General features: G+C 35.4%; 1 protein-coding gene across 2 annotated transcripts in view; it reads right to left on the reverse strand.

Moving 5' to 3' along the window:
• Positions 1-12,439, reverse strand: part of dtn (transmembrane protein 132C dtn) — a 404,875-nt gene that overhangs the window by 219,619 nt on the left and 172,817 nt on the right. The window lies entirely within an intron of this gene.

Below are 12,439 nucleotides of genomic sequence, written 5' to 3' on the forward strand. Positions count from 1 at the left end.
TTGCAAATAGAATAATATACAGTCTCCAATGAAAAGCCGAATGAGGCATGCTTGTACTTCAACTCAAATTTCATTGTAAGTATGAAATGAAACAAATTAAATACCGATTACAATTGTATAAAGAAATCGCACAAAAATTTAAGACAACACGATTTGCTTAAATTTAGCAGGAATATTAGATGATGCAAAATAGAAAAACAACGTTCTTCATGGAGTCCACGTACAGTATTGACTTCCTTTTATGTAAGCAATGTCTGGTGTGGGTGTGCAATATTGGTGAGTGCAGCGTCATAGCCCATTAGGCATTCGGTAATTAATCCAAATACTATGGAAAAGAAAATAAAAGTCTTTAACTCTCTAAATTTTCAAAATTGTGTAACTTGTCTCCAGTTACAGTTATAGTACATGCTCATAGTTCCCAGACTTTTGTACAAGTGTATTCACAAATATAGGAGGGATGTGGGAATAATAAATTAATATCGTAATTACACAAACTCAACGGCCTGTAGGTCTTTAGACCTACAACAGATGCATTTACATCCTCTGCAAGACTTAAGCAAGCTTCAATTTTGTAGAAGGGCACAGAAACTGAACAGTTTGATTCGAAAGCTAGGAATATAAAAGTTTCTGCATCTTTGTATCGTTACGATCATTCAGTGACGGCGAAATGTGATATTGGTGATCTACACGATCAAACCAGTCCAGAGAGGAATTTCGAACGTCACGTACACGGTATGAGATCGGTGTTCTTTTGATTTTAGAAAGGTGGTGTTGATTGATTTTCTGTTAGTAACGGAACATTACTGAATTGGTTCTATTCATATATAATACTTCGTGATAAATGCAAGTAGAAATATCTAGTCGATTTAAATTGTAGTTCATATCACAAGAGAAAAGATTATGGGCATTTTGAAGTAAACCACGCTCTCTCTTCTGTGCAACGGAATGAATAAGTTGCAAATCGTATTAAGACCTGATAGATTATGAACAATTTCTATGGTGTTGAAGTTTGATCGATCACTATACAAAATGGAAGACCAATGCCAAATTTCAGTTTTGTTATTCTGTTCTTAGTGCATATAATCAAAAATTGCCCAAGCACAGGTAAAAGTGGGTACTATTTCTAGAGAATGTTTCCTACAGCATTACACAATATTGCTAAAAATCCTTGGATGTATGTTAAAGGTAAATAACGAGTCTAACAAACTCGTAATTATCCTATTTTTTTCACAAGTGCCATATCCTACAACAAAATACACTACAGTACAGCATTTCTTACATTCTTACAATGTAGAAAGAAAAACAGTTTAGCAGAATAACAAAGCAGATAGTACAAAGTAAGAAATTTATTCTGTTTCGCCGAAGAGCGAAATATAAATAAGGTACAGACATCGAACACAATACAAGGGACAACGAAATGACATACTTTACAAATTTTGTAAACCTGTGCAATTGCTGTATATCGTTCTCTCTCAAAGTTCAGAGATATTTGTACAAGTGTGCTCACAAATTTAGGAGGGAAAGAAGTGTCTCTGCGAGACATAAGCAGGGTTCAAATTTGTGCAAGGGCACAGAAATTGAACTGCTTGATTCGAAAGCTAGGAATATAAAAGTTTCTGCACCTTTGCATCGTTACGATCGTTCACAGTGACGCCGAACTGTGATATTGGTGATCTACACGATCAAACCAGTCCAGAGAGGTCGAACGTCACGTACACGATATGAGATCGGTGTTCTTTTGATTTTTGAAAGGTGGTGTTGGTTGATTTTCTGTAAGTAACGTAACAATACTGAATTCGTTTTCTACATATATAATACTTTGTGATAACTAGTCGATTTCAATTGTAGTTCATAACACAAGTTAAAAGATAATGGGAATTTTGAGTAAATTACGCTCTCTTCTGTGCAAGGGAATGAATGAATTGCAAACAATCTCCCGACCTCATAGACAGTATCTATGTAGATTTGTGATCAATCACTATACAAAATAGAAGTATAATACAATGCCAAATTTCAGATTGATTATTCTGTTTTCGTACATATAATCAAAAATCGCCCAAGCACAGTCAACTGTGTGTACTATTTACAGGGAATGTGTTCCGCAGGATTACACAATACTGCTAAGAAGCCTTGCAAATATGTTAACAGCATTAAATGAGTTTAACAAACTTGTAGTTATTTTCATTACAAGCGCTCATATATAAAACACACTATAAACTACAGCACAGCATTTGTTACAAGCTAGAAAGGAAAACAGCTTACTAGATTTCGCAAGCTGGTAATACAACATGATAATCTTATTGTTTCACCGAAGAGCGAAATATAAATCAAGTACACACATCCAACATAATACCATTAACAACGCAATTAAAGTTCTTACTTCTCCACAATTTTTAAAACTGAGTAATTTGTTTGGAGTTACAGTTATAGTACGTCCTCATATTTCCCACACATTTGTACAATTGTGTTCACAAATATAGGAGGGTGGTGGGAAATGTAATAAATTAATATCGTAGTTACACAGAAAATCAACGGCCTGAGATTCATTTATATTCTCTGCAAGACTTAAGCAGGATTCAATTTTGTGCAAGGGCACACAAATTGAACTGCTTGATTCGAAAGCTAGGAATATAAAAGTTTCTGCACCTTTGCAACGCTCCGATCGTTCACAGTGACGGCGAACTGTGATATTGGTGATCTACACGATCAAACCAGTCCAGAGAGGTTTTTTCGAACGTCACGTACACGGTATGAGATCGGTGTTCTTTGATTTTTGAAAGGTGGTGTTGGTTGATTTTCTGTTAGTAACGTAACATTACTGAATTGGTTTTGTTCATATATAATACTTTCTGAGAAATGCAAGTAGAAATATATAGTCGATTTCAATTGTAGTTAATAACACAAATTACAAGATAATGCGAATTTTGAAATAAATTACGCTCTTTCTTCTGTGCAAAGGAATGAACAACTTGGAAAGTATATTACGACCTGATAGATTATCAACAATTTCTATGGCGTTAAAATTTGACAAACCCTTATAGAAAAAGGAAGTACAATGCCTAATTTCATGTTTGTTTGTTTTGTTTTTAGAACATATAATAAAAAAATAGAACAAGCACAGTCGACATTACATTGTGTATTATGTCTACGGAATATTTCCTACAGCATTACACGATACTGCAAGAAAGCCTTGCATGTATGTTAAAAGTAAATAACGAGTTTAACAAAAACGTAATTATTTTCATTACAAGTACCCATATCTACAACACAATACACTACAGAACAGCATTTCTTACAAGGTAGAAAGAAAAACAGTTTAGCAGAATACAACTTGAGAATCATATTCTGTTTCAACGAAGAGCGAAATATAAATAAGGGACAGACATCGAACACGATACAAAAGAAAAGGAAATGCTTCTTTCCATTTTCAAACTCTAAATTCTGTAAAGCTGTGCAATTTTTCTGTAGATATATCGTACTTTCTCAAAGATCCTAGATATTTGTACAACAGTGTTCACACATATAAGAGGGAGGTGGGAAATTTAATAAATTAATATCGTAGTTACACAGAAAATCAACAACCTGTAGGTCTTCAGCCCTAACACAGATTCATTTATATTCTCTGCATGACTTCAGCAGGATTCAATTTTGTGCAATGGCACACAAATTGAACTGCTTGATTCGAAAGCTAGGAATATAAAAGTTTCTGCACCTTTGCATCGTTACGATCGTTCACAGTGACGGCGAACTGTGATATTGGTGATCTACACGATCAAACCCGTCCAGAGAGGTCGAACGTCACGTACACGATATGAGATCGGTGTTCTTTTGTTTTTTGAAAGGTGGTGTTGGTTGATTTTCTGTAAGTAACGTAACAATACTCAATTCGTTTTCTTCATATATAATACTTTGTGATAACTAGTCGATTTCAATTGTAGTTCATAACACAAGTTAAAAGATAATGGGAATTTTGAGTAAATTACGCTCTCTTCTGTGCAAGGGAATGAATGAATTGCAAACAATCTCCCGACCTCATAGACAGTATCTATGTTGATTTGTGATCAATCACTATACAAAATAGAAGTATAATACAATTCCTAATTTCAGCTTGATTATTCTGTTTCCGAACATATAATCAAAAATCGCCCAAGCACAGTCAACTGTGTGTACTATTTACAGGGAATGTTTTCCGCAGCATTACACAATACTGCTAAGAATCCTTGCAAATATGTTAACAGCATTAAATGAGTTTAACAAACTTGTAATTATTTTCATTACAAACGCTCATACATAAAACACACTATAAACTACAGAACAGCATTTGCTACAGGCTAGAAAGAAAAACAGCTTACTAGATTTCGCAAGCAGGTAATACAACATGATAATCTTATTATTTCACCGAAGAGCGAAATATAAATCAAGTGCACAAATCCAACATAATACCATTAGCAACGCAATGAAAGTTCTTACTTCTCCAAAATTTTCAAAACTGTGTAATTTGTTTGGAGTTACACTTATAGTACGTCCTCATATTTCCCAGACATTTGTACAATTGTATTCACAAATATAGGAGGGTGGTGGGAAATGTAATAAATTAATATCGTAGTTACACGGAAAATCAACTGCCTGTAGGTCTTTAGCCCTACAACAGATTCATTTATATTCTCTGCAAGACTTAAGCAGGATTCAATTTTGTGCAAGGGCACAGAAATTGAACTGCTTGGTTCGAAAGCTAGGAATATGAAAGTTTCTTCACCTTTGCATCGCTCCCATCGTTAACAGTGACGGCGATATTGGTGATCTATACGTTCAAGCCAGTCCAGAATTTTTTTTTCGAAAGTCACGTACACGGTATGAGATCGGTGTTCTTTTGATTTTTGAAAGGTAGTGTTGGTTGATTTTCTGTTAGTAACGTAACATTACTGAATTGGTTTTGTTCACATATAATACTTTGTGAGGAATGAAAGTGGAAATATATAGTCGATTTCAATTGTGGTTCATAACACAAATTAAAAGATAATGAGAATTTTGAAAAAAATTACGCTCTTTCTTCTGTGCAAAGGAATGAACAACTTGGAAAGTATATTACGACCTGATAGATTATCAACAATTTCTATGGCGTTGAAATTTGACCAACCTTTATAGAAAAAGGAAGTACAATGCCTAATTTCAGTTTCATTGTTTTATTTTTAGAACATACAATAAAAAAATAGAACAAGCACAGTCGACATTATGTATTATCTCTATGGAATATTTCCTACAGCATTACACGATACTGCAAAAAAGCCTTGCATGTATGTTGAAAGTAAATAACGAGTTTAACTAAATCGTAATTATCTTCATTACACGTACCATATCTACAACACAATACACTACAGAACAGCATTTCTTACAAGGTAGAAAGATAAACAGTTTAGCAGAATACAACGTGAGAATCATATTCTGTTTCACCGAAAAGCGAAATATAAATAAGGGAGAGACATCGAACACAATACAAAGAAAAAAAATCTTCCTTCCATTTTCAAACTCTAAATTCTGTAAAGTTGTGCAACTGCTCTGTAGATATATCGTACTTTCTCAAAGTTCCTAGATATTTGTACAACAGTGTTCATACATATAGGAGGGAGGTGGGAAATTTAATAAATTAATATCGTAGTTACACAGAAAATCAACGGCCTGTAGGTCATCAGCCCTACAACAGATTCATTTATATTCTCTGCAAGACTTCAGCAGGATTCAATTTTGTGTAATGGCACACAAATTGAACTGCTTGATTCGAAAGCTAGGAATATAAAAGTTTCTGCACCTTTGCATCGTTACGATCGTTCACAGTGACGGCGAACTGTGATATTGGTGATCTACACGATCAAACCCGTCCAGAGAGGTCGAACGTCACGTACACGATATGAGATCGGTGTTCTTTTGTTTTTTGAAAGGTGGTGTTGGTTGATTTTCTGTAAGTAACGTAACATTACTGAATTCGTTTTCTTCATATATAATACTTTGTGATAAATGCAAGTACAAATATCTAGTCGATTTCAATTGTAGTTCATAACACAAGTTAAAAGATAATACGAATTTTGAAGAAAATTATACTCTTTTCTGTGCAAGGGAATGAATGAATGAATTGCAAACAATGTCCCGACCTCATAGACAGTATCTATGTTGATTTGTGATCAATCACTATACAAAATAGAAGTATAATAAAATGCCTAACTTCAGTTTCATAATTCTGTTTCCGAACATATAAACAAACATCGCCCAAGCACAGTCAACTGTGCGTACTATTTACAGGGAATGTTTTCCGCAGGATTACACAATACTGCTAAGAACCCTTGCAAATATGTAAACAGCATTAAATGAGTTTAACAAACTTGTAATTATTTTCATTACAAGCGCTCATATATAAAACACACTATAAACTATAGAACAGCATTTGCTACAAGCTAGAAAGGAAAACAGCTTACTAGATTTCGCAAGCAGGTAATACAACATGATAATCTTATTGTTTCACCGAAGAGCGAAATATAAATCAAGTGCACAAATCCAACATAATACCATTAGCAACGCAATGAAAGTTCTTACTTCTCCAAAATTTTCAAAACTGTGTAATTTGTTTGGAGTTACACTTATTGTACGTCCTCATATTTCCCAGACATTTCTACAATTGTGTTCACAAATATAGGAGGGTGGTGGGAAATGTAATAAATTAATATCGTAGTTACACAGAAAATCAACTGCGTGTAGGTGTTTTGCCCTACAACAGATTCATTTATATTCTCCGCAAGACTTAAGCAGGATTCAATTTTGTGTAAGGGCACAGAAATTGAACTGCTTGGTTCGAAAGCTAGGAATATAAAAGTTTCTGCACCTTTGCATCGCTCCGATCGTTCACAGTGACGGCGAACTGCGATATTGGTGATCTACACGATCAAACCAGTCCAGAGAGGTTTTTTCGAACGTCACGTACACGGTATGAGATCGGTGTTCTTTGATTTTTGAAAGGTGGTGTTGGTTGATTTTCTGTTAGTAACGTAACATTACTGAATTGGTTTTGTTCATATATAATACTTTCTGAGGAATGCAAGTAGAAATATATAGTCGATTTCAATTGTAGTTCATAACACAAATTAAAAGATAATGGTAATTTTGATATAAATTACGCTTTTTCTTCTGTGCAAAGGAATGAACAACTTGGAAAGTATATTACGACCTGATAGATTATCAACAATTTCTATGGCGTTAAAATTTGACCAACCCTTATAGAAAAAGGAAGTACAATGCCTAATTTCAGTATCATTGTTTTGTTTTTAGAACATATAATAAAAATAATAGAACAAGCACAGTCGACATTACATTGTGTATTATGTCTATGAAATATTTCCTACAGCATTACACGATACTGCAAAAAAGCGTTGCATGTATGTTAAATGTAAATAACGAGTTTAACAAAATCGTAAATATTTTCATTACAAGTACCCATATCTACAACACAATACACTACAGAACAGCATTTCTTACAAGGTAGAAAAATAAACAGTTTAGCAGAATACAACGTGAGAATCATATTATGTTTCACCGAAGAGTGAAATATAAATAAGGGACAGACATCGAACACAATACAAAAGAAAAGGAAATCCTTCTTTCCATTTTCAAACTCTAAATTTTGTAAAGCTGTGCAATTGCTCTGTAGATATATCGTACTTTCTCAAAGTTCCTAGATATTTGTACAACTGTGTTCACACATATAGGAGGGAGGTGGGAAATTTAATAAATTAATATCGTAGTTACACAGAAAATCAACGGCCTGTAGGTCTTCAGCCCTACAACAGATGCATTTATATTCTCTGCAAGACTTCAGCAGGATTCAATTTTGTGCAATGGCACAAAAATTGAACTGCTTGATTCGAAAGCACCTTCGCATCGTTACGATCGTTCACAGTGACGGCGAACTGTGATATTGGTGATCTACACGATCAAACCAGTCCAGAGGGGTCGAACGTCACGTACACGATATGAGATCGGTGTTCTTTTGATTTTTGAAAGGTGGTGTTGGTTGATTTTCTGTAAGTAACGTAACATTACTGAATTCGTTTTCTTCATATATAATACTTTGTGATAAATGCAAGTACAAATATCTAGTCGATTTCAATTATAGTTCATATCACAAGTGAAAAGATAATGGGAATTTTGAAGTAAATTACGCTCTCTTCTGTGCAAGGGAATGAATGAATTGCAAACAATCTCCCGACCTCATAGACAGTATCTATGTTGATTTGTGATCAATCACTATACAAAATAGAAGTATAATATAATGCCTAATTTCAGTTTCATTATTTTGTTTTCGTACATATAATCAAAAATCGCCCAAGCACAGTCAACTGTGTGTACTATTTACAGGGAATGTTTTCCGCAGCATTACACAATACTGCTAAGAAGCCTTGCAAATGTGTTAACAGTATTAAATGAGTTTAACAAACTTGTAATTATTTTCATTACAAACGCTCATACATAAAACACACTATAAACTACAGAACAGCATTTGCTACAGGCTAGAAAGAAAAACAGCTTAGTAGATTTCGCAAGCAGTTAATACAACATGAGAATCAACATGAAAGTCCTTACTTCTCTAAAATTTTCAATACTGTGTAATTTGTCTGGAGTTAGTTATAGTACGTCCTCATATTTTCCAGAAATGTATTCATAAATATAATAGGGGTGTGGGATATGTAATAAATTAATATCGTAGTTACACAGAAAATCAACGGCCTGTAGGTCTTTAGCCCTACAACAGATGCATTCATATTCTCTGCAAGACTTAAGCGGGATTCAATTTGGTCAAGGGCATGAAGTTGGACTACTTGATTTGAAAGCTAGGAATATAAAAGTTTCTGCACCGTTGCATCGCTCCGATCGTTCACAGTGACGGCGAACTGGGATATTGGTGATCTACACGATCAAACCAGTCCAGAGAGGATTTTTCGAACGTCACGTACGCGATTCGAGATCGATGTTTCTTTTTATTTTAGAAAGGTGGTTTACGTGTCTTTGACTAACTTCTTCGTATAATATCAATCTGGAAATTCTTAAAACAGGTACCTCTCACAGAGTACTATTTACGTTGTAAGTATGAAATTCTTATTAGGTCCCTCACTAGCGATACTGGAACTCAAATTTTGAAAGAAAAACAAAATAAAGAACAAGAATTTTGAGAGAGCTATAACTAGAAGAGGAAAGAAGTAACAGTAAGAAAATATTTTCTGTTAAAACTTTGGATGCGTATAAAAAAATGTTTCTTTTAAAAAAAATTATAGCTCTGATAATACATTACTTCCCTACTTGAACCGATCCAAAAGTTTGTTTTTTGTTCACAATTGAATATTTTTGGCCCTAAATTTCAGCCATTTGCATTAGAGCTTGAAATGCACTGAAAACACTGATTTTTATCCTGGCCTTCTAAAATTTGTCTTTGCTGAGTTTTGATAATTATCGCAACTGTCTGCAAAGTTCGAAAATGCCGGAAGTCATGAAGCAAAAATTGCTTTAAACGAAGTCAAGTTTTAGAAAAATAATGCCTGTTTTGAACAATTCTTGCCTAAAGTTTTCTACAGCAAAAATATGAAAAGTGTAAAAACGAATGGTGAAGCAACTAATTATTGTGTATTTGGACTATTTAGCAAAAAACTTCCGACTTTTTGCACAGACCTTTGAGAGAGAAGGCAAGGAGAGTCTCAAACGCCTTAACCATATGTGACCCGCATCTCAAAGATGTGTGTTTGGTTGCCTGGTTGCAGGCGCTTGTACTTCAGTGCAATCGCAAGTTGTGCAAATACAGGAATAGAATGTTCTTGCCAGGCAGATAACATTTGCCGGTTTTGACAAGAAATAATTACATTTGTGTAGAAAAGAAAAGAAGTAATCAGATTGTTGCTGATTTTCGAAATATTATTCATATGATGCCAGAAAATTACATCACATCATCGATTTTGAACGTCAAAGGACTCGGCAATAAATCCGCGACACGGGTAGAGGCAATATGATTGATTTCTTTTGTTGATTTAGTTTATTCTACTTGCCTTTTCTGTCACTTTTGTCTAATACACAATGAGTATGAAACTGATGAATTGATAAAGGGACATCGCAAACAAAATCCCATACCAATGACGGAATTTCAAACCCGGGACCTCCTGATATCGCAGCGCGTTGTGCTAACCACTCCGCCACGGAGCTCTGCGATCAAGGTAATAGTTTCCACAGGTTACATCTCCGGCATATGGCAAACCCGGCAAGCAAACTGGTCCAATTAATTATTGTTGCAAAGAGGCCACAGGTAACAGTAGACAAAATCCCCCTGGTAGCTTGTTATCCTGGGTATAGTCGCTTGTTTCGCTTTTGGGAATTGTGGGGTGCATTTTGAAAGTGATGTCTCGTCGTATTCGTAGGTTTCATTTATCTAATGATGATAGACGAGGCGATAAAAAAAAACATTGCAGTATCCCAACAGATCGGAATGAAAGTGAGAATCATTGTCACGGATCTCCTGTTGTGACAGCCACTATCAATAATTTAATAACTAATAGCTGCAAAAGTTTATCGTGGTGAACTTGGTCTTGCTCAAAACGTAAGAATCACAAAACGAACTTCATTGTTGACATGTTGATGTGCATAAATTAGGAATCAATACACTGTGGATGTGTGTGTGTGTTCATTTATTATATATGTGTACGTATCTATAGCCATCTACATAATATATACAGTATGTATATACACATACATTCCAACATATACACATATGGACTTCTCTCTGAATAATACAAAATTCCGTTCTAAAAGTAGGTTGCGAGTCTACAAACTACTTAATTTTTTTCATTGAATTAATTTTGTATTTTTCTGTCTGACGCAAATCTCATTCTTTCACCCGTTTTCAGTCGCTTTCTCTTACAATATAACGGCTCTAGCTCAGTTATCATATTCGTCACTGTTTTCAAAAAAGGAATTCAACCCGTTCTAGCAATTTCGTTACGAAGTCTATGCCTAACTAATTGTTCATACGAATATTAAATTAACTCCCCCTCCCTACCCCCTCTCATATATACACACTATAAAGAGAGAGAGAGAGAGAGAGAGAGAGAGAGCGAGAGCGAGAGATAATTTCATTCTGTCTTTCTACCTATCTATCTTTTTCTCTGACTTCGTATCTTTCAAAGACTTTTACCTTCAAAAACTTCCAAAAGTTATTATTGACGTTAGCACTTCACGTAAAACTGATACGAGAAAGCATGTCAAATAAACCCAAAACTTTCGAAATTTTGCCACGTGGTAATACAAACAATTCCACGATGATAACGATAGTTGTACGGTAGCATGTTGTTCCTTCAAACTCTTATCCACTGCAAAAAAGCTGCGATATATCATAAAACCTCCATTCAATAACCAATACGGTCTTCGTGTGGAAAGTTTCATTACGTTAAAGAGATTTGGTTTCCATTATATTGCTGCAGTCGTCTATCTGTTTTGCCCAATGTGTTCGGAAAACTGGAAACCAGAAACACGGTCAGAGCCTCGAACATAAAAACCCTTTCAGAGAGCATCCCACCCGACGCATACCGCGGGAAAGTTCACACCCCCTCAGCAGAGATTGAACCCGGTTCCCTAACCCACCCGCAATCTGCACAGAAAAACAGGAAACTGTTTGGTACAGTTGGAAAGACTTAGGATGTGCGATTCAAACAAAATTCCAAAACTAGGCGTTTCGGCAATGAAAACAAATACAGTTCTTAAGTCATACCCCAAGGAGGAAACTTTTAAAGTTAGTGATCAAAGGTGATATTAATTGTAAAAGTACTGGGTGGAAAAACATTGGCTCGTCTTTCATTGGAGATTGATTTTTCTTAAAAGAGAAACAGGAAAAGGGGGAAGAGGGGAAAGAGAAATGTAGAGGGAAGAGGGGAAATAGAGATGAAGAGGGGGAAAGTCACTCGAAGGGAGGAAAGTCACACGAAGAGCGGGAAAAGTCAGATGAAGAGGGAAGGAGGGGAAAGTGAAATGGAGAGGGAAGCAGGGGAAAGTGAAATGAAGAGGGAAGGAGGGGAAAGTGAAATGAAGAGGGAAGGAGGGGAAAGTGAAATGAAGAGGAAGGAAGAGGGGAAAGTCAAATGAAGAGGGAAGGGAAAGTGAAATGGAGAAATAAGAGGGGAAAGTGAAATGAAGAAAGAAGAGGGGAAAGTGAAATGAAGAAGGAAGAGGGAGGAGTGAAATGAAGAAGGAAGAGGGGGGAGTGAAATGAAGAAGGATGAGAGTTAAAGTGAAATGAAGAAGGATGAGAGTTAAAGTGAAATGAAGAAGGAAGAGGGGAAACTGAAATGATAAGGAAGAGAGGAAAGTGAAATGAAGAAGGAAAAGTGAAAAGAAGAGGAGAAGTGAGATGCAGGGAGAAAGG

Source organism: Lepisma saccharinum, chromosome 9 (assembly GCF_977018435.1).
Source record: "Lepisma saccharinum chromosome 9, izLepSacc3.1, whole genome shotgun sequence".
Lineage (NCBI taxonomy): Eukaryota > Metazoa > Arthropoda > Insecta > Zygentoma > Lepismatidae > Lepisma > Lepisma saccharinum.